Genomic DNA, 27,608 nt, shown 5'->3' with positions numbered 1-27,608 from the left:
GTCATCCTTCTCTTCTGCACTATCTCTGCTCCCAAACTGCTCTGGACCAGGGACTGGCTATGTCACTGGTGAGTCTGTCTCTTAGTACATCACTACATTCCTTGATTAGCCCTGGGAAAGCACGAGGTTGATCACATACCCTCCAAAAGGCATACCTATCTGATCTCTAGTCAACAGATTTGGTTGAAAACATAAGGAGAGGAAAATACTGAGAATTTAAATAGAAAAAAAACCCTTAGATTCTACTATTAACAATAAAAGGCAATTCCAATGGCAAGCCAGGTTGTAGATTCTTGGGTGGACTTGCTTGATGGAACAGGTAAGAGGATATAATTTAAGAATTTTCCTCTTAAGAAATGTCTTCCTTTTAGGGACTCCTGGGTGGCTCAGTGGTTGAGCCTTTGGCCCAGGGCGTGATCCTGGAATCCCAGGATCAAGTCCCACATTGGGCTCCCTGCATGGAGTCTGCTTCTCCCTCTGCCTGTGTCTCTGCCTCTCTCTCTGGGTGTCTCTCATGAATAAATAAATAAATAATCTTAAAAAAAAAAAGAAATGTCTTCCTTTTGGACTTGTCATGACCACTTCTTCTTTCTGTGAAGCCTAAAATTTTCACCATTAGAATTACTCTTTGGTTTAGACAAAACAGAAACTACCTTTAAAACATAAGCTGTAGTAGATAAGAATGTGAGCCATGGAATAAAACTGCCTGGGCTTGTTGGAGCTCTACCATTTGCTATCCATATTACCTTGAGCAAGGTATTTCCCCCTAGAAACTCTAGTCTTTTATTTATAAAACAGGATTAATATCAGTAGTACTTTTAAAGCGTTGATTTGAAGAACAAATGAGGTAATCTATATAAGGTACTTAAGACAATGTCTGGAACACGTTAAGCACTCAAAAGGATTATATATATTAAGTATTATTGTCTGGAAAGGCAGGGATGACATCATGGATAGTTCCCCCGCTCCCCCATGAATTCTTGCCACAAATATTAATTGAGCACTTACTATGTGCCATGGACTATTCAAGATACTGAGGATATATCTTTTAATAATAGGTTCCTTTCCTTTGTGAAACTTATATTCTAACAAAGAGAGACAGAGAATAAATAACAAAAAGCATAATTAAAAAAGTAAGTTATATAGTATGCTGTAAAGAATTAAGTTCTATTAAATGACCATAAATCTAATAATTTTCATCTGTGGATTGTTTAGTGGGTCAATTACTGAGATTTTTAACTGTTAGTTTATACAAAATGAGCAAAAGAGAAGAGAGAGAAAGACTATAAAGGATTTGAGGTCAAACAGAGATCTACAATATTTGTGGGTTGCAGGCTTCCCAGGGGTGAATGTCAATTTGACTAAAGGCCTCTGAGGGGCAACAAGAGCTTAGTTATATTTTGGAAAGAATCACTCAATTCCTAAAGAGAAATTTTACTTTTTTCAAATATTTCTTGGTCTAGCTTAAGTAAACTGGCTTATACATTGGTGCTCAAAATAGGTATTTTTGAACTTTCAAGGTTATTTTCAGAAGACTGATAACTATGACAATGCATCCCACATTTTTAAAAGAGGGAAGTGGAAGCATGGTGTAGCAGAATGGTTTTCGAAGTTGGAATTCAGAACATTTGCATTCTATTTTTGTTTTAATAATTTAGATATGTTGTCCTAGATTAAAATATCATTTACATTTATTTATATATTTGTTTTTAAGTAATCTCTACACCCAGCATGAGGCTCAAACTCATCACCCTGAGATCAAGAGTCACATGCTCTTCCAGCTGAGCCAGCCAAGCACCCTGACATACAAATGGCCAATAGACATAAGAAAAGATGTTCAACATCATTCATCATCAGGAAAATATGAATAAAAATTACAATGAGATATCACATCACACCTGTCAGAATGGCTGAAATTAACAACACAGGAGCCAACAGATGTTTGTTAGAATACAGAGAAAGGGGAACTGTCTTACACTGTTGGTGGTCATGCAAAGTGTTGGTGAGGCACTCTGGAAAATAGTATGGAGTTTCCTCAGAAAGTAAAATGTAGAACTTCTCTATGATCCAGCAATTGCGCTACTAGGTATTTACCCAAAGAATACAAAAGTACTAATTCAAAAGGATAAATGCATCCCAATGTTTATAGCAGCATTACCTACAATAACCAATTATGGAAACTGCCCAAGTACCCATTGATTGATGAATGGATAAAGATGTGGTACACACATATACAATGGAATATTCCTCGGTCATAAGAGAGAATGAAATCTTGCCATTTGTAACAACATGGATGGAGCTAGATAGTATTGTGCTAAATATTATAAGCCAGCCAAAGATAAATACCATATGATTTCACTCATATGTGGAATTTAAGAAATAAATGGGCAAAAGGAAAAAGAGAGGCAAACCAAGAAATAGACTCTTCACTATAGAGAACAAACTAATGGTTACCAGAGGGGAGGTGGATGAGAAGATAGGTGCAATATGCAATGGGGATTAAAGAGTGCACTCGTGACTAAAAGCACTGGGTAATATATGGAAGTGTCAAATCACTATACTGTGTACCTGAAGCTAATATTACACTATGTTAATTAACTGGAATTTAAACATAATTTTTTTAAAAATTAATAAAAATAAAACATCGTTTAGTTGATCATCAGTTGTCATGCAATGAGGTAAATAATAAATATGAAAAGGTATTTAAAAAACTGAAAACATGAACACTATAGTAATAAGATTACATTCCTCTTTAGTAATATTAATAGTACTACTAAGAACAATACAATTCTAACAGACATCATTGATGGTATCTTACTTTTGGAATCTACTATGATTAAAGTTTTAAATAAATTAATTTCATTCAGGCTAACACTTCTTAAACATAAAAAGCTCTTTGCCTAAAGGTTCAGGTTGTCACTGTTATTCTTTGGGTATAAAGAAACATAAGTTGAGATATAAATCCATTTCCCCTGATTACATCTAAAATGTGAGACCTAGTTGTTCAGTCACTACTTACAGGGTGTTTTGTCTTTTGTTAGGTAGACATTTAGAACCAGTAGAGAGAGTCCACGGACTCTATGGCAAGAAGTTTCTTACCATTTGCTGAATTATCTAAAAAGTGTGAAAGCGCTCATAAAACCTGACTAGTGAGCCATTGAATTTTACCTGCAGGCATAGGACCTTCAACAACAAGAGTCAGAAAGCATCATTTCAGATCTACGCATCCAGGAAAAGATATTAGTTGCTAAATCAGTGGGCCCCCAGAAGGAGGAAGCAATCGGTTAAAGAATGAGAAAGCAATTGGTGATCTATGAACACCCATTTGGAAAGAAATAAGATTCTAAAAATAAGGCAAATAATGTGAAATACGATAAAGAGTTGTATGATGGGAATCTGTAGCTAAAGGTAATATCTAGACTAGAAGAATAGTTAAGTTGAATTTCCTAAAACAGCTACTTACCTTATTTTTATGCTGAAATAATTATAGTTACTTTCCCAACTCAAAAGGATTATGAATCAAGAGGTGACAGTAAAACAAGACTCACCAGTAATAACAAGTTATCCCCCAGTGTTGGGAATCGGGTGGAAGCCAGGTCGGATAACAGGGCAAGTACAGATGATTCATCAGAGAGCTAAAAGCTGAAGCTCATCTTCTTTTAATGCTCTTCTATATTTGGTTGGGACTTTCCTAAGTGGTGTTTAGAGAAGTCCAAAATAAATTTTATTATCCAGAATGTGGTTTATAGATTTCATTCTTTGTCTCCTGGACCATTCCTCCAAAGGAAAAATAAATAGAAAGGGAACAGGGGAAATGCTAGTAAACTGAGTCTTTGCTCTATCTCCTATTGCTTCATTTCTTAAAAAACAACTTATTTGATAATTGCTAAATTAAGTACTGTATGAATAACACCTCCTTCATGAGTTAATAAAAGCATATAGCATTTCTGCTCAAAAGACATGTCTGAAGAGAATGAATGCTCCCAAATGGTTAGCTTATTATTGATACATAGTGAAAGCACATCAAGGCCACTTGTCATTTTGTTACCATGGCAACTGGGGGTGCCAAAATGGATTTTTAAAATTATTATTCTACTTTTTAAATGAAGGAACATTGCTCCTTTTGTCTTAGGAAGGAAAGAGCATGATGTTGGTGGTAAATGTAATTCTGAAGCACATTTTGCCTCAGCCTTTGATATGTTCTAATTTTAGTAAAGTGCTTTAAAAAGCAGTTATTGGATTACAGAAAAGTATTACTACCTAGATGATGGTCAGTGCAGTCATCTATTGTAATCTATTTTGATATGCTAGCGTCCATTGTACGGCAGGCACCTACTACACACCTGCTAAAGAAATGGAATCCATCATTAATAGTCAATGTGTTCTAAGCAGATGGGTCACTGTGTGAGAATCTGAGAAACTGAATTATTTTCTTATGCATGTTTCTGAATACATTCGCTCTTTATTCCTAGCGTTTCTCAACTGCAAGCTGAAGAAAATAAATCTTGACAGCTACAGTGACTTCCTCTGGATTCGCCCTTTAATTAACTTACTCATAGATTTCTAAAGACACTTCTTTACTTTGTCAGTTACTCATTAGCAAGTGTGAACACCATCACCAGATTTGTGTGTGTGCTTCCAGTGAAAACAACCAGGAGATTCCTTGGCCAATGCCTTTAATCAATTTTGACATAATCTGCTTAGATCTTATGTTTTATTACACTCATTTACAATCATATAAAATCCAGAAGTATGATTTTATATAGACAGAGCTAAAGTTAGCAAGACAAATTATATAGTTTGGGTCACTGAATCCTACATGATAGATTATAAAGCATTGCGTGCTTTATGGATTTCCTATTGGCTGATGCGGAAGGTTGGGTTAAGGTCAAAAAACAAAACCTACAATTTGGGTCAATTAATCACCTATTGGGTTTAAAAAGTATTTACAGCCTCAATAATTAACACTCTGCATATTTTATTAAATATTAAATACTGGACAAATCCATTTGCAAAATACCACTAGTAACTTCGACTTACTTTGTTAACAGTGTATTGCTCTAAACTTCAGTAATTATTTCAAAACTCTCCTATCCTCTAAAATAGCATGCTGTCAACTATCATTTAAAGTTGCACTGGCATAGCTAATGATGTTCTGTATTTTTCAGATGCAGAAGTTTTTGAAGAAGAAACCTCTCTTGGGATATATCTGGACATACAAGTTCAGACTAATGTCCCATACAGCACCAATCACTGTTTTATTTTATTTTTTTAAAGATTTATTTATTTATTTATGATAGACATAGAGAGAGAGAGAGGCAGAGACACAGGAGGAGGGAGAAACAGGCTCCATGCAGGGAGCCCGACGTGGGACTCGATCCCGGGACCCCAGGATCACGCCCTGGGCCAAAGGCAGGCACTGAACCGCTGAACCGCTGAACCACCCAGGGATCCCCCAATCACTGTTTTAGATCTTAACAGTATGGACTGAAACAGTATCATACCCAAACAAATGGTTATTAACATGTAGGATGCATCAAAATCACATGCAGAACTTGTTAAACACAGACTGAGGGATGTCGCACCCAGAGTTTCTGATTCAGTAAATCATGGGTGGCATCTGAGAATTTAAATCTCTTAACAAGTTTCTAGGTGATGTTGATGCTGCTAGTCCTGGGACAATGATTAGAGAATCACTGCTCTAACCTCACTGAGATCTCTGGAAACCCAAACTAAAAGCAATATGAAATTTCATTATTCATTTAACTACAAACTCATAAAGTATGTGGTTCTTGACCCTAGTTGGCATTCACCTTAACTGATAGCCATGTTGTGGATTCAGAGGAAACAAGCCATTCTCAATTTGTTGGTGTATAGGTCAACAATCATGACAGGTATATCCGATCCCTGCAATGCTCTCTTATGCTATTGCACATTGCTTCTCCATAGTTCTCTTAGAAGTTAATTGAATTTGGAAGATAATGGACAAATCTCTATTTATGTTTGCTTATAAATAACTTTAATTATTATTGGAAGTAATATAAATTATATTGGTCCTATGTATGCAACAATATGGCTTAAAGTCTGAAAGACATAGGGGGCTTGAATGTAGCTCACCAGGACTGGTAAATGATAAAACAGCAAGAAAAAACAAGTATACGATGCAGAAGAATTCTCATATTAAGAAAATATGATAATAATAAAAAAAGAAGACACAAATGGAAAATTTGGAGATCTCCAACAAGCAAACAAAATAGCATCTTATTATTTCTCTACGCCAAGGTACCTGATTCACTAAATGTTAGATTACAGCTTGTCTACAGCTATATTAATCAGATTCAATCAGAGGATGGCAGCATGCACTGTGGAACTAGGACCCATAAAGTTCTCAGTTAGAACAAATTATTTAGAAAAATATATCCTTTCATCAATTCCATAATTTCACTTCTATAAGTATATCCCTCATAAAAACTAGAGAAAACAAGGAGTTAGATGAGACATGTCATTTAAAACTCAGTTTGTTTTATTGTCCTTGTCACTTGAACTCAAAACCCATGATACTAATAAAGATAGGCAATGTTTATGTAAACATTGTGTCGACTATACTTATTTTTATTTTTAAAAAAATATTTAATTAATATTTAAATGAATATTTAATATTCATGAGAGACACAGAGAGAGAGAGAGAGGCAGAGACACAGGCAGAGGGAAAAGCAGGCTCCCTCCAGGGAACCTGATGGAGGACTCGATCCCAGGATCACGACCTGAGCCAAAGGCAGATGTTCAACCACTGAGTCACCCAGGTGTCCCAGTCAACTATACTTAAATAAAAAATTTAGATTATCATACGGACACCTGGGTGGTGCAGTTGGCTAAATGTCCAATTCTTGGTTTTGGCTCAGGGTATGATCTCAGGTCCTTGAAATAGAGCCCTGCCTGGGGGTCCGCACTGAGCATTCAACACTGAGTCTGCTTAAGACTTTCTCTTCCTCTACCCTTCTCCACCACACTCTCTCTCTTTCTCTAAGATAATCCATATATATATATATATATATATATATATATATATATATATATATATTATTTTAAAAAGGTAAGCAATGTTTGGGGTGATTATTTTTGAAGCTGATGCATGCATATACATTTTCAATTTTAAGTGTCCTACACTAAATGATCATACTTAATCATTGAAAGTACCAAGACATCACTGACTGCTGACACGTAAGCATCCACACACACAGGAAAAGCTAGGGCAAGGGGGAAGCTTTCATAATTGCACAGCATTTAAATCATTACAGCTTTGGTGACAAAGAGTTAATAACCTGAATCGTATCCATTCCTTCACACCAAAGTCCATCTTCTCCACCCAGTGGTTTGCTGAGAAAACTTTAGCTGCACAATTACTTTCCCAATTGAAGTTCTGCCTTTATTTCACTTGCATATACAGTCTAGAATAATTCACTGCTCACAGATACAAAGACATGGCAGGATAAAATGATTCACTCAGGTAAAATCAGATTCCTAAATAGTTATATTCTTGGTTTCTGATCCATTCTCACAATTTATAGAGGGACAGGATAAAGGGACACTGGACTCTCACTCATAAAATATGGTAGCAAACCACAGTCTCGAGATTCTTGAATTGACTATTAATTTCCTGAAATTTTAAGAGAAAGAAAGAAGATGAATGCCCCCTTTTTTTAACCAATTAATTCAAGTTTTGAACTTTTGATTTTAATTCTTCAATACGTAATTTAGATATGTTCTATATCTGGCATTCTATAGGATTAATAAAAAGAGGCTTTTGATTCCCTAATTTATTATTTAACAGATAATGTTTCAAGATTACATACTGAGTTAAAAGAAAAGAAAGATCAGTGACTTTTTATAGAAACAATATATATTTAGTTTGAAGCTTTTATACTCTCCTCATGTAAAATTAATTTGGGCCAGAACTAAACTGCACAGATACTGTCAGCCTCTGAGCAATGCAGAGACGCTCTATTCTTTGACCTTCATTGCACAGAAGGTTTAGTGGATCATAACTTTATCATTTTATCTCTATTAGAATCTTGCAATAATATTAAGTTTTACTATCACCATATGTCTCCATGGCATTCTATATTCTGAAATGCCCAAGTTAGAGTCTATAGAATACTAGAAAATCCAGAAGGCAAGAAGACGGTTAACTATTCAGGGATTTCAAAACATGGAAACGATTTTCAGATTATATGGCACAAATCACATATTTGAGTCATCAACTTTTATTTATTGAGGTTTTCAAGTATAGGCATGCCAAATTATGATAGAAAGAAGGTAAGAATAAGGAAGGGAAAGAGATAGGACATATAATGGGTACCCATTAGGTACCCTAGGAGAAGTGTTTTCATTCTAGTTGAAATCTTGAGTTAAAGATCCTCTGTGCATCTGGTTTATATTATGTTCACAGTAATCACTATTGTATGAGTTGATAGTTCATCATCCTATTTCTTATTGATAGAAAACAGAACAGAAATTCACAGCTCAGTTTTTCATATTATGAAAAAATTGCTGCAGACTTGGAGAGTATTATGGCAGAAATATATTCAGCCATGGCTGATGGGCCCTTAATTCCAAAATCCTTATCAGTGTACAGTCATGTGTAGAAAACATCTGCTTATATTTTAGAGCAGTTGTCACCACTCAGGCTCTTATGATGGTGGGTCAGCCATTTATTTTTTTATTTTTATTTTTTTAAGATTTTATTTATTCATGAGAGACACAGAAAGACAAGCAGAGACACAGGCAGAGGGAAGAGAAGCAGGTTCTCTGCAGGGAGCCCGATGTGGGACTCGACCCCCGGGAATCTGGGATCAGGCCCTGAGCCAAAGGCAGATGCTCAACTGCTGAGCCACCCAGGCGTCCCAGTGGGTCAGCCATTTAATGTTGAGTTGTAAGAGTGGCTCCTCAAAAAACTGAATGAAGAAGGAGAAAAATTACTTGATCAAATAAAATAATAAAAAGGAAAACACAAGGACCTGATTTTTCTTTAGCCAACACACAATTTTATGCCTCTAAAGGTTAAAAAAGAGAGAGTGAGGTGGGGACAGAATATTGCTTCTGCCTTTTTAAGACTTAAACATCAGACAACCAGCCAGCAGACCTGTAGCCTAGAACTATGAGATCCCTTTGGTTTGAAGGACAAGAGGACTCTGTTTCTATGCAATTATCACAGCCCCCAGGACACTGTGGTCTTCTTTCCAGGAAACTGTATTTGGTTTTTCATTGGACAACAAATTAAAAGTGATGCACAGTAGAGGAATATGTAATAAGTGCTGTCAAATAATCATTTTTGACCTTTGTTGGAAATTTTTACATAAAAATATCAGAATAAAACCTTTTGGTAACAAACAACATTGGCTCTATAGACTCTAAAATCAATGTTTCTGAGGTTGCATTTATCATGAGCGATTAAGAGAAGTTTTATGAGTTAAAAATACAAAATAAAATTTTTAAGGGAATTTCAAATGAATGCTAGTTAAGGCATTTCTGGCACTAGATATTGAATTAATAGTGAATTATCAAAATAAATATCTGATTCTTTATAGAAAATACTTAAAATTTTAGATAGATTCCTATCTCCTTCATAGAGAATAAGAAACCAAGGATACCTGACAGGATTAATTGAGACAAAGTAGAAAAGAGAGACACCACCACCAGTACAGCAGGTGACTCAGAAACCTCCCTCAAAGTACCATGAAAAGTTGGAGAGCTAATATGCAATAGGGTGATAGTCCTTTGATGTTCACACCCAAGTATTAAGGACTGTTCTCCAGAAGAAGGGACAAAAGTCTGGTATTTAGAAAAGTAGAAAGGCGAAGGCTGGCCAAATAGACTGCAGGACACTAACAAATCCATATCAAAATCAACAATGCATGCATATTTAACATTCTTTTTTTTTTAAGATTTTATTATCTATTCATGAGAGACACAGAGAAAGAGGCAGAGACACAGGGAGAGAGAGAAGCAGGCTCCATGCAGGGAGCCCGATGTGGGACTCGATTCTAGGACTTCAGGATCACGCTGGATGTGGGACTCGATTCTAGGACTTCAGGATCACGCTGTGGGCCGAAGGCAAGCGCCAAACCACTGAGCCAAACCAGGGATTCCCCCATATTTAACATTCTAGAACAAAGTTAAGAAGCTCTTTATCTGTGACTATTTCTTTGGACTTTGCCAGCCATAGTCTTTCTGTGGCAACAACTAAATTCTGCCATTGTAAATATAAGCAGTCACAGATAATAAATAAATGAAGGCTCCTGGCTGTTTTCCAGTAAAATTTTATTTACAAGTCAGTGGGCTGAATTTGATCTGCAAGGAGTAGCTTTAAAAACCCCTTTAGGTGTTTCGATCCTTTGTGTCTTGGTGTTCTTGTCTCCTAGCTAGACTTGTACTTGTAAACCAACAAGTTGCAACTCAAATGCCCGTATCTGAATTCTCAATATGCAAGAAAATATGATGATTTCTGACAGCAAGGGCAGTATTAAGTGTAACATTTCACATATATGTCCATCTTTCCCTTGAAAAGTTTTCAACACATTAATGAACCAGGTAGATTTCTAATACCCAGAAACAAAAAAGGGGGAAAAAGTCTCTGAGAAAAGCACACAGATACTTGTCTCACAAGAAGCAAGATAGACTATCCTTAAGCAATCTTTGAACTAATCTGAATGCATAACTGCAAGAGAAACTATGAATTTTGTGATCCTGCAGCAGAAGCAAAACCACATATATTCTTATAAGTAAAGCAGTAAATGAATTTCTCCATGCTGGAGGTATTGCACTGAGGATGCATCTTTGGGTAGAAAATAATGGTATCTTGTTGATCTTGCTGCCATTTTAGGTATAACTACAACAGCAATGCTTTTGTAGAGTATGTAATTCAGTAGACATTTAATACAGGTATGAAGTATTGAGACTCTAAGTGCTTCTAAACTTTGCATGTAAATTTTATCATGTTACATCTGTAATACCCCATATGTAAGCTACATGTTGCCCATGCAAATTAAGTTTCATAGTACTTATAGGAGAAAGCAACAGTCATATTCACATTTTATATTTGATAAGAAAATTTTTATTTCTGGTATAAAGATTAGCAATTACATGATGAAGTTGTATGTGAAAAATACACACATGCATAAAAGCTTTAGATTTAGGACCAAAAAACTAGCATAATATATGAAAGACTAAGAAAAAGGGAATTATCTTGGGTTATGCAATTCAAGATATTTGATTCTGTACTCCATTCCAGTACAATATTGAAAATAACTTAGCTAGAGGGCTTTCTCTAGTTGAAACAATCTGCTAATTTTTAATATATTCAGTAATACATTTTTGAAAACTTCTATTTTTTATACGAAATTATCCTTTATTCACATACATATGAAGTGTTTGAGAATGAGTGTTATCTACTAGAAAAAAGGAAAAGGACATGCTTGATAAATATAGCAAAGTAAGGAACTATATGATAAGTTTATTTGTGTAATAATATCAGTAAGAACTAATATTTATTGAGTCCTAACTGTACTCTGCACTTGGCACTTAGCTCTTTTTCTTCTTGTTAACAACTCCATAAGATGAGTAGCACTCTACCCATTTTACAGCTTGAGTAACTTGCCCTATCAGGACTGGTAAGTGGCCAAGTCAGAATTCCAAACCAGTCAGTCTGGCTACAAAGGTAGGTTCCTAAGTAATAGTGTCTCCATTCTCCCACATGAAATGTTCTAAATAGATTTTGTTTTGAAAAATGGATGGGAGCAGAGGGTCAGAGTTGTGGGGAATGTGCTTGGTGAATGGGAGATGGGAAGCCATCTTTAGTGGACATCGAGATCAAGTCTTCTGTCAGGAGAGCGTAAAGAAAACAGGAGTCCCATATCCTATGAAGAAGTAGGGGGAAGTAAGTCATTCTCTCAACTGTTGCTGAGTTAGGGTAAGTACATTGAGGAAGATAATTCAGAACTATGAGAAAGTAGCTGGGGAGCACAAAGGAGACATATGTTTGGGAAGAAAAGCCCAAATTTCTAAAACTGAAAAGCTACAGACATCTTAAAAGAAATACAGTAGAACTCTGAGCAGAAGTAGTAATGTCCTCAAACTAGAGAAATTATAAAATATTAAGAATTAGATGAGATTGTTTTAAATTTTATTTATTTATTCATGAGAGACACAAAGAGGCAGAGACACAGGCAGAGGGAGAAGCAGGCTCCATGCAGGAAGCCCGATGTAGGACTTGATCCCGGGTCTCCAGGATCACGACCTGGGCCAAAGGCAGACGCTCAACCACTGAGCCACACACATGTCCCAAGAATTGGATGAGATTTTACTTATTCAGAGTTTAGGTACCTTTTACAGATCACATTACAAAAATTCCGACAAATATTTATTTGGTACCTATACTGGCTGCCAGAAAGACAAAAAAAAAAAAAAAAAGAAAAAAGAAAAAATCCATCATTAAGTAGGTTTCAAGTTATTAAGATAGACAACCACACCCACCTATATAACAATTATTTCAAAATATCACTGAAAATAGTAAATATAAAATATGTTTTTAATATCCTTAAAAGATAAGACATGATTTAAAGCAAAAAATAATAATAAAATACATAGTGGGGTTTATAACATGCAGTGAATTAGTACAAAGCTGGGGGCAGGGAATACTGTATATGTGAAGTGGCATAACCACCTGATGGCTGACGTGAAAAGTTAAAGATACATAATTTAAAGCCCAAAACAACCTCTAAAAAACACATGCATAATTGAAAAACAGAGATCATCAGTTTACATTAAAAAGCAAGCTCTAAAAAAAAAACAAAAAAAAGAAATAAAAAGCAAGCTCTGATTATATGTTGCCCATGAGAAACGCATTTTAAACAAAACAACAACAAAAAGTTAAAAATGAAAGATCTGAAAAAGACGCCATTCTATAACTAAGTAAAAGCTGGTATGCTTTAAGAACATCAGAAAAACTAGATTTCAGAACGAAGAATGTTAACAGCAATAAAGAGTATTTCATAACAATAAAAGGGTCAATTCAACAAGAAGACAAAAATCCTAAATGTTTATATATCCATAACAGAGATTCAAAATGTATGAAGCAAAAACATAGAACCACAAAGAGAGGGCAGCCCGGGTGGCTCAGCGGTTTAGCACCACCCTCAGCCCGGGGCGTGATCCCAGGTCCCAGGATCAAGTCCCACATTGGGCTCCCTGCATGGAACCTGCTTCTCCCTCTGCCTCTCTCTCTGTGTCTCTCATGAACAAATAAATAGAATCTTAAAAAAAAAAAAAAAAAAAAGAGAGAGACTTGACAATTCCACAATTATACTCAGAAATTTTAACTTCTTTAATAACTAATAGAACAAGTACACAGAAAATCAGTTAAGATACGGATCTGAACACTCCCTGCCAGTTTATACTGACATTTATAGAATACTTCACCTACAGCAGCATAATACACATTTTTTTACATGCACATGGAAAATTTACCAAGATAGACCATATCTGGGTCATACAACAAGTTTTAATATTTCAATATGGTTCACTGTTTTTTATATTCAAAGCATAAAACTATGTTTTCTGACCATAATAAAATTGAATTAGTAACTAATAACTGAAAAAAAATCTTGCAAAGCCCTAAATATTTGGAGACTAAATAACACACTTCCAAATACCTCATAGAGCAAGGAAGAAAAAAAATTTTAAAGTAATTAGAAATTCTTTATGTCAAAATGAAAATACAACATACTAAAATTTGTGGGATGGTAATAAATCAAGAATTGGAGGGGAACTTATAATCCAAAACACCTATATTAAAAAATAAAAGGAGTGCCTGGTGGCTCAGTCTGTTACGTGTCTGACTTCAGGTCAGGCCACGATCTCAGAGTCCTAGAACGGAGCCCCGTGTTGGGCTGTACCCGGAGAGAGCAATCTGCTTGCCCTCCTTGCCCCTCCCCTCTGCTCATGATTTCTCTCTCTGAAATAAAGAAATAAATCTTTAAAAAAATTAATAAATAAGAAGGGTCCCAAGTCAATAACCTCAGACACTAGAAAATGAAGAGCTAATGTTGTTTTGAAAACTGACCCCTTTACAAAGAGGGCAAGGACAGTTGGAAGAAAGAGGTGGGCCACTCCAGATTCATAGGTGGCAGGTTTAATAAGCAAGAAAATTTACATAGGAGGATGGCCGCAAGGCAAGTAGATCTCTGTGCCTGCCCTGCCTGGAATCTTAAGGGTTTATAGAGAGGCCTTAACTAGGTTCAATTACATATACCTTTCAAATGGTCTCAATAACACATTGCTCTTTCAAAGGCTGCCTCTTGAAAATGGCTCCCGCTCCGGGAACTGTGGGCAAAAGGTATATTTCAATAACAAGAGGAGGGGTGAGGAGCCTCTGCTTGCCTGGATCCTACTCACAGGTCAACCTATGGTCACATCTTTTTGATGACCTCCTCCAACAACAAATTAAACCCAAAGGAAGAAGACGAAAGACAGTAATAAAGATCCAATAAAAGTAAATAAAATAAACAGAAATCAATATAGAAACAATAAAACTAACAGCTGGTTCTTAGAGAAGATCAAAAAAATTGATATACTTCTAGCCAGATAGATTGGTCTCAAAAAAGGAAAGAAGACACAACTTACCTAGATGAGCAATAAAAAGAGTAAACCAACTGATGATTCAAGATATTAAAAGTTTAGGGGTGCCTAGTGGGCTCAGCTGGGTAAGAATCTGGCTCCTGATCTTGGCTCAGGTTTTGATCTCAGGGTTGTAAATTCAAGACCCATGTTGGGCTCCCCACCCTATTAAAAGTTTATTAATGAAATATGAATACATTTAAGGCCAATGAATTTGACAACCTAGATGAGATAGACAAATTCTTTGATACAACCAAAGCAAACTTAGGAATACATGCATAGCCCAAATAGTATAAATATATATCTCTGTGTATATGTGTATTGAGTTTGTTAGTTAAAAGCTATCCTTCAGAGACACCTGGGTGACTCAGTGGTTCAGTGTCTGCCTTGGGCTTGCATCGTGATCCTGGGGTCCTGGGATCGAGTCCCATATGGGGCTCCCTGCAGGGAGCCTGCTTCTCCCTCTGCCTATGTCTCTGCCTCTCTCTGTGTCTCTCATGAATAAATACATAAATATTTTTTTTTAAAAATAAATAAAAGCTATCCTTCAAAGAAAGCTACAGGGTAGATAGCTCTTTGCTGGTTAATTGTACCAAACATTTGAGGAAGAAATAATACCAATTTACACACTCTTTGAGAAGACTAATTCTATCCAATTCATTTTACAAGATCAACATCACCCTAATACTAAAACAAGGCCAGAATTACAAGAAAAGATAATTATAGACTAATACCCCTCATGAATAAACATACAAAAACTCTTAACATTTAGTGAATGGAATGCAGCAATATGTAAAAAAGACAATACATCCCAACCAAATGAAATTTATAACAGGGATGCAAAGTTACTTTTACATTTGAAAATCAATCAATAGACTTAATCATATCAACAAACTAAAAAAATTTAAAAATTAATCAGAAACATATGGAAAGATTTTGGCAAAATCCAAAATCTCCTGATTAAAACCCTTAGGAAACTAGGTTGCAAGTGTATATCTATCTATCTATATAGATGTGTATATGTCTATATATATACACATCTATATAGATGTTCAAATATCATTTATATTAAGTTTTTAAATGTACCTTATTTGGTCATACATAAAAAAAACATACAGCACAGGTATGAAGAGACATGTGCAGTTATAAACACCAAACCCAGTAGAGTCATATCTCTGGAATATTAATGAGGGGAAATGGATTCCAGAAGGAAATTTAGAAGGGTATGATGGAGGGCAGCCCCAGTGGCACAGTGGGTTTGGGGCTGCCTGCAGCCCAGGGTGTGATCCTGGAGACCGGGGATCGAGTCCCATGTCAGGCTCCCTGCATGGAGCCTGCTTCTCCCTCTGCCTGTGTCTCTGCCTCTCTCTCTCTCTCTCATGAATAAATAAATAAAATATTAAAAAAAAGGGTACGATGGAGGAGATTCAACTATATCTGCAATGTTTTATTAAAATATATTATTAAAATATAAAGATATATAAAATATAAAGATCTGAGCAAAAATAAGAAAATAATAAAATCTATTGTAACTTGGTGGGATATATTTAGATATTTGTTGTATTCTTCCTCCATTTGTGGAGCTTTACAGTAAATGAAGGTATATAAAGAAGTTGAATACTAAGCATCCATTAAAATGACATATATAATTATGTAATGGTGTAAATGCTTATGATGAGTAATATTACTTTAATGTAAGGCAAGATTAATGTAGGAAGACAGCAATTTTGTAAATGTATATATGGGTGTATGATATTTTGCCATGTAAATTTATCACAATCTGTGTGTTGAACGTCAATGGCATTTATGTTGTTTCCAAATTACAAACAATGCTACATGAACACTGCTGTTTGTTTCCTGTACATGTTTTCTTATTGAATATACTTAGCAAAATAATCAAAACTATAGCAATTGTTTTCCTTTCTAAAGCTGTAGTAAAATAAAATGGAAGAGCCTAAATACAACATTGAAAAAAGATAGTTGAATCTAACTCTTTCTCTTTGCCTGCACCAAACAGCCAATTGTTATTTGAAAGAAAATTTAACAATGTATGTTGGCCTCAAACTGTTCTTCAGCACTGCCCAACAATCACACTTACATCACCTCACTTTCTCTACATTTTTTTCAAAACTATTGCTCTCTCTTCATACCTTCTTCCTTCTTAGAGCAGCATGTTCTTGGTTATTCTTTGTTTCTGTTGTTCACTTATCCCTTCCTTATAATCAGATACAGGTTGAAACAGATGCTACTTGGATATAAACTACTAGACTCTCTTTGATGAGCATTTGACAATAAATAAATATCAACTTTTATTTTATTTTTTAAGACTTTATTTATTTATGAGAGACACAGAGAGAGAGAAGCAGAGACACAGGCAGAGGGAGAAGCAGGCTCCATGCAGGGAGCCTGACGTGGGACTCGATCCTGGGTCTCCAGGATCACACCCCGGGCTGAAGGTGGCGCTAAACCGCTGAGCCACCTGAGCTGCCCCAAATATCAACTTTTAATATGTATAAGCATTTATAAACAAATAATTCTTTTTTTTTCTTTTTTTTCTTTTTCTTTTTTTTTTATTTTTTTTTTGGTGTTCAATTTACTAACATACAGAATAACACCCAGTGCCTGTCACCCATTCACTCCCACCCCCCGCCCTCCTCCCCTTCTACCACCCCTAGTTCGTTTCCCAGAGTTAGCAGTCTTTACGTTCTGTCTCCCTTTCTGATATTTCCCACACATTTCTTCTCCCTTCCCTTATTTTCCCTTTCACTATTATTTATATTCCCCAAATGAATGAGAACATATAATGTTTGTCCTTCTCCGACTTACTTCACTCGGCATAATACCCTCCAGTTCCATCCACGTTGAAGCAAATGGTGGGTATTTGTCATTTCTAATAGCTGAGTAATATTCCATTGTATACATAAACCACATCTTCTTTATCCATTCATCTTTCGTTGGACACCGAGGCTCCTTCCACAGTTTGGCTATCGTGGCCATTGCTGTTAGAAACATCGGGGTGCAGGTGTCCCGGCGTTTCATTGCATTTGTATCTTTGGGGTAAATCCCCAACAGTGCAATTGCTGGGTCGTAGGGCAGGTATATTTTTAACTGTTTGAGGAACCTCCACACAGTTTTCCAGAGTGGCCGCACCAGTTCACATTCCCACCAACAGTGTAAGAGGGTTCCCTTTTCTCCGCATCCTCTCCAACATTTGTTGTTTCCTGCCTTGTTAATTTTCCCCATTCTCACTGGTGTGAGGTGGTATCTCATTGTAGTTTTGATTTGTATTTCCCTGATGGCAAGTGATGCAGAGCATTTTCTCATATGCATGTTGGCCATGTCTATGTCTTCCTCTGTGAGATTTCTGTTCATGTCTTTTGCCCATTTCATGATTGGATTGTTTGTTTCTTTGGTGTTGAGTTTAATAAGTTCTTTATAGATCTTGGAAACTAGCCCTTTATCTGATAGGTCATTTGCAAATATCTTCTCCCATTCTGTAGGTTGTCTTTGAGTTTTGTTGACTGTATCCTTTGCTGTGCAAAAGCTTCTTATCTTGATGAAGTCCCAATAGTTCAATTTTGCTTTTGTTTCTTTTGCCTTCGTGGATGTATCTTGCAAGAAGTTACTATGGCCGAGTTCAAAAAGGGTGTTGCCTGTGTTCTTCTCTAGGATTTTGATGGAATCTTGTCTCACATTTAGATCTTTCATCCATTTTGAGTTTATCTTTGTGTATGGTGAAAGAGAGTGGTCTAGTTTCATTCTTCTGCATGTGGATGTCCAATTTTCCCAGCACCATTTATTGAAGAGACTGTCTTTCTTCCAATGGATAGTCTTTCCTCCTTTATCGAATATTAGTTGCCCATAAATTCAGGGTCCACTTCTGGATTCTCTATTCTGTTCCACTGATCTATGTGTCTGTTTTTGTGCCAGTACCACACTGTCTTGATGACCACAGCTTTGTAGTACAACCTGAAATCTGGCATTGTGATGCCCCCAGATATGGTTTTCTTTTTTAAAATTCCCCTGGCTATTCGGGGTCTTTTCTGATTCCACACAAATCTTAAAATAATTTGTTCTAACTCTCTGAAGAAAGTCCATGGTATTTTGATAGGGATTGCATTAAACGTGTATATTGCCCTGGGTAACATTGACATTTTCACAATATTAATTCTGCCAATCCATGAGCATGGATTATTTTTCCATCTCTTTGTGTCCTCCTCAATTTCTTTCAGAAGTGTTCTATAGTTTTGAGGGTATAGATCCTTCACATCTTTGGTTAGGTTTATTCCTAGGTATCTTATGCTTTTGGGTGCAATTGTAAATGGGATTGACTCCTTAATTTCTCTTTCTTCAGTCTCATTGTTAGTGTATAGAAATGCCACTGACTTCTGGGCATTGATTTTGTATCCTGCCACGCTACCAAATTGCTGTATGAGTTCTAGCAATCTTGGGGTGGAGGCTTTTGGGTTTTCTATGTAGAGTATCATGTCATCAGCGAAGAGGGAGAGTTTGACTTCTTCTTTGTCAATTTGAATGCCTTTAATGTCTTTTTGTTGTCTGATTGCTGAGGCTAGGACTTCCAGTACTATGTTGAACAGCAGTGGTGAGAGTGGACATCCCTGTCTTGTTCCTGATCTTAGGGGAAAGGCTCCAAGTGCTTCCCCATTGAGAATGATATTTGCTGTGGGCTTTTCAAAGATGGCTTTTAAGATGTCGAGGAATGTTCCCTCTATCCCTACGCTCTGAAGAGTTTTGATCAGGAATGGATGCTGTATTTTGTCAAATGCTTTCTCTGCATCCAATGAGAGGATCATATGGTTCTTGGTTTTTCTCTTGCTGATATGATGAATCACATTGATTGTTTTACGGGTGTTGAACCAGCCTTGTGTCCCAGGGATAAATCCTACTTGGTCATGGTGAATAATTTTCTTAATGTACTGTTGGATCCTATTGGCCAGTATCTTGTTGAGAATTTTTGCATCCATGTTCATCAGGGATATTGGTCTGTAATTCTCCTTTTTGGTGGGGTCTTTGTCTGGCTTTGGAATTAAGGTGATGCTGGCTTCATAGAACGAATTTGGAAGTACTCCATCTCTTTCTATCTTTCCAAACAGCTTTAGGAGAATAGGTATGGTTTCTTCTTTAAATGTTTGATAAAATTCCCCTGGGAAGCCATCTGGCCCTGGACTCTTGTGTCTTGGGAGGTTTTTGATGACTGCTTCAATTTCCTCCCTGGTGATGGGCCTGTTCAAGTTTTCTATTTCTTCCTGTTCCAGTTTTGGTAGTTTGTGGCTTTCCAGGAATGCGTCCATTTCTTCTAGAAATACGCCTAATTTATTGGCGTATAGCTGTTCATAATATGTTTTTAAAATCGTTTGTATTTCCTTGGTGTTGGTAGTGATCTCTCCTTTCTCATTCATGATTTTATTAATTTGAGTCTTCTCTCTCTTCTTTTTAATAAGGCTGGCTAATGGTTTATCTATCTTGTTAATTCTTTCAAAGAACCAACTCCTGGTTCTGTTGATCTGTTCCACAGTTCTTCTGGTCTCGATTTCGTTGAGTTCTGCTCGAATCTTTATTGACTTTTTTTTTTTTTTTTTATGATAGTCACACAGAGAGAAAGAGAGAGAGGCAGAGACACAGGCAGAGGGAGAAGCAGGCTCCATGCACCGGGAGCCCGATGTGGGATTCGATCCCGGGTCTCCAGGATCGCGCCCTGGGCCAAAGGCAGGCGCCAAACCACTGCGCCACCCAGGGATCCCAAGTTCTGCTCGAATCTTTATTAACTCCCTTCTTCTCTTGGGTGTAGGATCTATTTGCTGTTTTTTCTCTAGCTCCTTTATGTGTAAGGTGAGCTTTTGTATTTGAGTTCTTTCCAGTTTTTGAATGGATGCTTGTATTGCGATGTATTTCCCCCTTAGGACTGCTTTTGCTGCATCCCAAAGATTTTGAACGGTTGTATCTTCATTCTCATTAGTTTCCATGAATCTTTTTAATTCTTCCTTAATTTCCTGGTTGACCCTTTTATCTTTTAGCAGGATGGTCCTTAACCTCCATGTCTTTGAGGTCCTTCCAAACTTCTTGTTGTGATTTAGTTCTAATTTCAAGGCATTATGGTCCGAGAATATGCAGGGGACAATCCCAATCTTTTGGTATCGGTTCAGACCCGATTTGTGACCCAATATGTGGTCTATTCTGGAGAAAGTTCCATGTGCGCTTGAGAAGAATGTGTATTCAGTTGAGTTTGGATGTAAAGTTCTGTAGATATCTGTGAAATCCATCTGGTCCAGTGTATCATTTAAAGCTCTCGTTTCTTTGGAGATGTTGTGCTTAGAAGACCTATCGAGTATAGAAAGAGCTAGGTTGAAGTCACCAAGTATAAGTGTATTATTATCTAAGTATTTCTTCACTTTGGTTAATAATTGATTGATATATTTGGCAGCTCCCACATTCGGAGCATATATATTGAGGATTGTTAAGTCCTCTTGTTGAATAGATCCTTTAAGTATGATATAGTGTCCCTCTTCATCTCTCACTACAGTCTTTGGGGTAAATTTTAGTTTATCTGATATAAGGATGGCTACCCCTGCTTTCTTTTGAGGACCATTCGAATGGTAAATGGCTCTCCAACCTTTTATTTTCAGGCTGTAGGTGTCCTTCTGTCTAAAATGAGTCTCTTGTAGACAGCAAATAGATGGGTCCTGCTTTTTTATCCAGTCTGAAACCCTGCGCCTTTTGATGGGGTCATTAAGTAAGTCACATTCAGAGTTACTATTGAGAGATATGAGTTTAGTGTCATCATGTTATCTATTCAGTCTTTGTTTTTGTGGACTGTTCCACTGAACTTCTTCTTAAAGGGGAATTTTAAGAGTCCCCCTTAAAATTTCTTGCAGAGCTGGTTTGGAGGTCACATATTCTTTTAGTTGCTGCCTGTCTTGGAAGCTCTTTATCTCTCCTTCCATTTTGAATGAGAGCCTTGCTGGATAAAGTATTCTTGGTTGCATGTTCTTCTCATTTAGGACCCTGAATATATCCTGCCAGCCCTTTCTGGCCTGCCAGGTCTCTGTGGAGAGGTCTGCTGTTACCCTAATACTCCTCCCCATAAAAGTCAGGGATTTCTTGTCTCTTGCTGCTTTAAGGATCTTCTCCTTATCTTTGGAATTTGCAAGCTTCACAATTAAATGTCGAGGTGTTGAACAGTTTTTATTGATTTTAGGGGGGGATCTCTCTATTTCCTGGATCTGAATGCCTGTTCCCTTCCCAGATTAGGAAAGTTTTCAGCTAGAATTTGTTCAAATACATATTCTGGCCCTCTGTCCCTTTCGGCGCCCTCGGGAACCCCAATTAAACGTAGGTTTTTCTTCCTCAGGTTGTCGTTTATTTCCCTTAATCTATCTTCATGGTCTTTTAATTGTTTGTCTCTTTTTTCCTCAGTTTCCCTCTTTGCTATCAACTTGTCTTCTAGGTCACTCACTCGTTCTTCCACCTCGTTAACCCTCGTCGTTAGGACTTCTAGTTTGGATTGCATCTCATTCAATTGATTTTTAATTTCTGCCTGATTAGCTCTAAATTCTGCAGTCATGAAGTCTCTTGAGTCCTTTATACTTTTTTCTAGAGCCACCAGTAGCTGTATAATAGTGCTTCTGAATTGGCTTTCTGACATTGAATTGTAATCCAGATTTTGTAACTCTGTGGGAGAGAGGACTGTTTCTGATTCTTTCTTTTGAGGTGAGGTTTTCCTTCTAGTCATTTTGCTCAGTGCAGAGTGACCAAAAGCAAATTGTATTGGGAAAAAGAGAAAAAGAGAGGAGAGAAAGAAGGAAAGAAAAGAGAAAGAGAAAAAAAAAAGGGAAGAAAAAGAAAAAAAAAACGCAAAAAAAAAAAAAAGAAGAAAAAGAGAAAAAGAAAGGAGAAAAAAAGGGGGTGGGGGAAGGAAACAAATCAAAAAGCAAAAAAAAAAAAAAAAAAAAAAAAAAGAACCACAGGGAAGTATCTTCTGATTCTGTGTTTTTTAAGTCCTTGGCTTCTCCTGGAAGTTGTCCGTCTAGCTGATCTTCTGGGGGAGGGGCCTGTTGTGCTGATTTTCAGGTGTTAGCAGTTGGGGGAGCTGCTGTGCCCCTGCCTGGTGCAGGGCTCAGTGGGGGTTGTTTACCCCGTGAGGCCGCAGGAGGAACAGCCCCAGTGGCGGGGCCAGCTCTGGAGCCCTGGAGTCAGCCCCCGCAGTAACCCCAGAGCTCTCCGTCTGCAGGGCCTGGAGGCTCCGGGCGGGGCCGCTGATCTGCTCAGCTGGGGCAGGAGCTTCCTCGCTGTCCTGGGCCCTCCCGGCCTCTGCCTGTCCCGGGGGAGGCTGGATCCTGGGCTGTGTCCCGGCGCCCTGTGCTCCGGAGCCTGCGCTGTTGGATTCGCGCTCCCGCCCCGCAGCCCCCTCCGCGGAGCCGCCGCCCGAGCCCCCCGAGCTGCTCCCGGAACCGCGCAGCCGCCTCTGCGCGGAGCCTCTTCCTCTGCCCGAGCCCCACCGAGCTGCTCCCGGGGCCGCGCAGCCCCCTCTGCGCGGAGCCTCTTCCTCTGCCCGAGCCCCTCCGAGCTGCTCCCGGAACCGCGCAGCCGCCTCTGCGCGGAGCCTCTTCCTCTGCCCGAGCCCCTCCGAGCTGCTCCCGGGGCCGCGCAGCCCCCTCTGCGCGGAGCCTCTTCCTCTGCCCGAGCCCCTCCGAGCTGCTCCCGGGGCCGCGCAGCCCCCTCTGCGCGGAGCCTCTTCCTCTGCCCGAGCCCCTCCGAGCTGCTCCCGGGGCCGCGCAGCCCCCTCTGCGCGGAGCCTCTTCCTCTGCCCGAGCCCCTCCGAGCTGCTCCCGGGGCCGCGCAGCCCCGTCGGCACGGAGCCTCTTCCTCTGCCCGAGCCCCTCCGAGCTGCTCCCGGGGCCGCGCAGCCCCCTCTGCGCGGAGCCTCTTCCTCTGCCCGAGCCCCTCCGAGCTGCTCCCGGGGCCGCGCAGCCCCCTCTGCACCGAGCCTCTTCCTCTGCCCGAGCCCCTCCGAGCTGCTCCTGGAACCGCGCAGGCCCCTCTGCACGGAGCCTCTTCCTCTGCCCGAGCCCCTCCGAGCTGCTCCCGGGGCCGCGTAGCCCCCTCCGCGGAGCCGCCCCCGAGCCCCCCCGAGCTGCTCCGGGTCCCGCCGTGCGCGCTGCAGCCCTTAGGGAGCTCGGCGCACTCTCCTGGGCGCGCAGTTGCTGTTACTGTCCCGGGGAACCCGAGGGCATCCCCGCCCTCCTGGGTCCTGCTCCAACTCCCCGCGAGCCCCTTTCCCCCGGGAAGGTCGGTGCAGCTCCTGCGTCTCCGGGACGGGGCTCTCCTGTCCTGGGGACACTCGCCCCGGCCCCAGCCCGGCTCCTCGCGGGCCCCTCCCCTTGGAGGCCTTTGTTTCTTTACTTCTTTTTCCCCGTCTTCCTACCTTGATAGAAGCGCGAACTCTTCTCACTGTTGCATTCCAGCTGGTCTCTCTTTAATTCTCAGGCCGAATTCATAGGTTTTCAGGATGATTGGAAGGTTTTCTAGGTAATTTGGTGGAGACAGGTGATTTGGGGACCCTGCTCTTCCGCCATTTGCTCCTCCCCCCAGCTTTTAAAATTCATGAGAGTATGTTTTCCTTTAGCTATGATACTTTTAAAAATTAAAGAGAGTTAAGGAAGGACTGGTGCAGTAGAAGTAAATCATTTCACAGACTTTTTACAGGTGAGAAATAAATAAGCAGGAAAAAAAAAAAAAAGCAGGTTATACTGCCAACAGGTACTATTTACAATACCGGTTCTCAGTATTTTGAGCAATACTTGACGGGATGTGAAATACGTTGAGATTCACCACCAATTGTTTTTTTAAGTAAAGTCTTATTTTCCAATTGTAGTATCAACTACAATTTCAGAAAATCGTACAAATCACAAGTAGGCAGTTTAATGAAATTTTACAAGATGAAGCCATGAAACCATGACCTGGATCAAAATGTTAAGCCTGGAAATTCTCTCTGATTGCCTTTCTATAATTTCTTCTACCCATAGATAGCCACTATATTAATTTGTAGCTCATAAATTAATTTTGCTTGTCTTTAAAAAAAATCTTCAGATGAAATATTTTGGGTGAGACATCTTTTCTCAACATTGTTTATACCACTTTATCATAGATTTTTCATATCCATTGTGATAAGGTATTTTCAATACATTTCTAGTTGGAGTATTTTATATCTTTGCTATTTTATTGCTCATTTGTATATTTACCATGTTTTCTCTTTTTCTTTGGAATGATCAAATACTTTTTTTTGTTCTCTATTAGCTTATTACTTGTACAATATGTTATTAATCTACTAACATTCAGAGTGCAACATGCCTCTCTAACTATGAGTAAGTGCTTTTCTAAGTGCATAAAGCAAGGACTCCAGAATACTAACTCCATTTGCTCCCCCACTTCCGTTTTTTCTTATACTCTGTCATGTTTTTATTTCAAGTATATTTGAACTCCTAAATGGCATTGCTAAAGTATTTAGACTTATTCATGTAATTACTCTTTTGCTCTGTTTAGTGTTTCCAGCTAGATTATGTTCTTTCAAAGAACATAAGAATGTCCCTAATATTTACTTTAATGTTGATGGTAAGTTATCTTGGTATTTGTTGAAAATGTATTTACTTCACCTTCCTTTTTGAAAAAGTTTGCTCAACACAGAATTAGAGGTTAACTTTTCTGGAAAGGGTCTTTTGAATACTATCTTTTCCATTGAAAAGTAAGATATCAAATTAATGTATTTTTGCTGAAGGGTATTTTGTCCAGGTCTCTAGGTGATTTTAAAGTTTTGTCTTCAAATTTTTTTCAGCAGTTTTTATGATTAAAAAAACTGATAGAACTGTAAATGTTTTTTCTTGTTTGGGGTTTGTTAAATGTTTGAATCTGTGTGTACTAATCATTTTTGGAAAAGCGTTGATCAATATTCCTTCAAATATTGCTTCTGACCTTGTTATTCATGGAATCAAATTACATATATTTTAGTACTTTCTACCATGTTCCTTGGATCTTCTATCTCCTTTTCAGTATGTCTTTCTGGGTTTTAGTCTGATGTTTTACATACCTTATAATTGAATCCTCCTCTCTCCTGTTCTATCTTATCTAAAATCTGTTGAGTTCTTAATTTCACTTTCATTTTTTTTTCTTCTTCAGGTCAGGGCCTTCCATTTGATTTTTCAAATAAGTTCCATCTCTTTTTTGAAATTGTCTAGTTTTCTGAATATATTATCATTAATTTTCTATCTGAAAACCCCAATGATGGATCACCTCCAAATCTATATCTATTTTCTGAGATTTTATTTTATGATCCTATTTTATGGCATATCTCTTGACTTTTTTTATTGGATATTGGCTATTGTATATGAACAATTATTGAGGCTTTGGAAGATACTTTTTAAAAAAGATTTCATTCATTTATTTGTTTATTGAGATAGAATATACAAGCAGAAGGGATGGGGTAGAGGTGGAGGGAAAGAGAATCTGAAGCAGACTCCAGGCTGAGCACAGAGCTGGACATGGGGCTCAACCCCACCACCTCGAGATCATGACCTGTGCTGAAATCAAGAGTCGGGCACTTAAGCAACCGATCTACCCAGGTGGCTAGATATTATCTTTCTACAGAAAATATTTAATTTTCTCATTGGAGCCTAAGATGTAGCATTCATGAGAACTGAGTTGGTCTATTTCCAGAGCATTCATTCTCCTGTTGTGCAGACCTTGAGGGGTCTCTGATAAAGCCTGGTCTAAACCCAAATTGTTATCTCTTTATGCCATGAGAATGCTAATAGCTTGCTGCTATATAGCTGAGCCTGCCATTTTATGCTTGATTTCTCAGGCTCTTTCCCTGCACACCTTTTGTATTAGCAAATGTCTACGGAGAATATTGATGCATAATGTGAAATTCTGATCTCTATGTGCCCTTTCTCTGCCTTCTCAAGTCCTTGCTGCCTTGGTAGTTCTGAGTTCCAGTCTTTGGCTTTTATTTTAATACTAGTAAAAGTTCTAAGTCACTCTTGGTTTTTCTCTTTGCCCCTCAGCTGTGTATGGATAAGCCTGAGATAGAAAAGTGGCCAAGAATGTCTGATTCACTTCGGTGCATGTTCTCTCACAGCATCTTGAATCTTCAGGTTCTTTCTGATTTTTTTTTTTTCTCCTTGAAACCTTAAAGATTTTCTGTTGTTGTGAAATATTGTATAGTTTTTGTAGTGGTCATCAGTGGAAGGGTTTTGTTGATGCAAATCATCCCATTCTACCTGACTTTGATCTCTGAATAAGAATAATTTTGCTATCTGAATACACATGCTAAAGGGCAATGTCTTTTATATTGAGAAGCAAGCATAACATTGAGTCTGGACAAAGGAAAAGCACAAAGGCACATAAGAGTTGTGAATCCTGAATGTTTAAAAGAATGGCATTAGTGTGAATAATAGTTTTACTCAAAAAAAGGTGTAGTGCCCAAGGAAAACTATGTGAAACATGTGAACTGTTAAAGACCCTGAGGAATGTTAGTGTTGTAGCAGCAACTGCTATAAATATGGCTAAGTAGTAGTCTCCATCTTCAATGACTTTGTGTCAAGAAAAACTCAGCTGTTCAAAAGAGCACCATGGAAAATTAGTATGCAAGAATGAGTATCTGTTTTAAATCAATGTCATAATGTGGAAGAGTATATATGATAAAGGAAATCTCAGGTATCTAAAGAGACAAAGATTTTACATAGCATTCTAGGAAAATTCATTGGGAGGGACAAAAATAAGTGGAGATATTTTATCATACACTGAGATAAAGTTAAAATGATGGATAAGATCTCTGAACTTAAATAATTATTTCTTAAATTCTAAATGTCTATCAAAGTACCACAACAAAGATGAATTTGTATGCTAAAAGAATGAATCATCTG

The sequence above is a fragment of the Canis aureus genome, unplaced genomic scaffold, assembly GCF_053574225.1.
Source record: "Canis aureus isolate CA01 unplaced genomic scaffold, VMU_Caureus_v.1.0 NW_027326424.1_RagTag, whole genome shotgun sequence".
Classification (NCBI taxonomy): domain Eukaryota; kingdom Metazoa; phylum Chordata; class Mammalia; order Carnivora; family Canidae; genus Canis; species Canis aureus.
The sequence above is the reverse complement of the archived record's forward strand: the minus strand, read 5'-3'. Positions refer to the sequence as shown.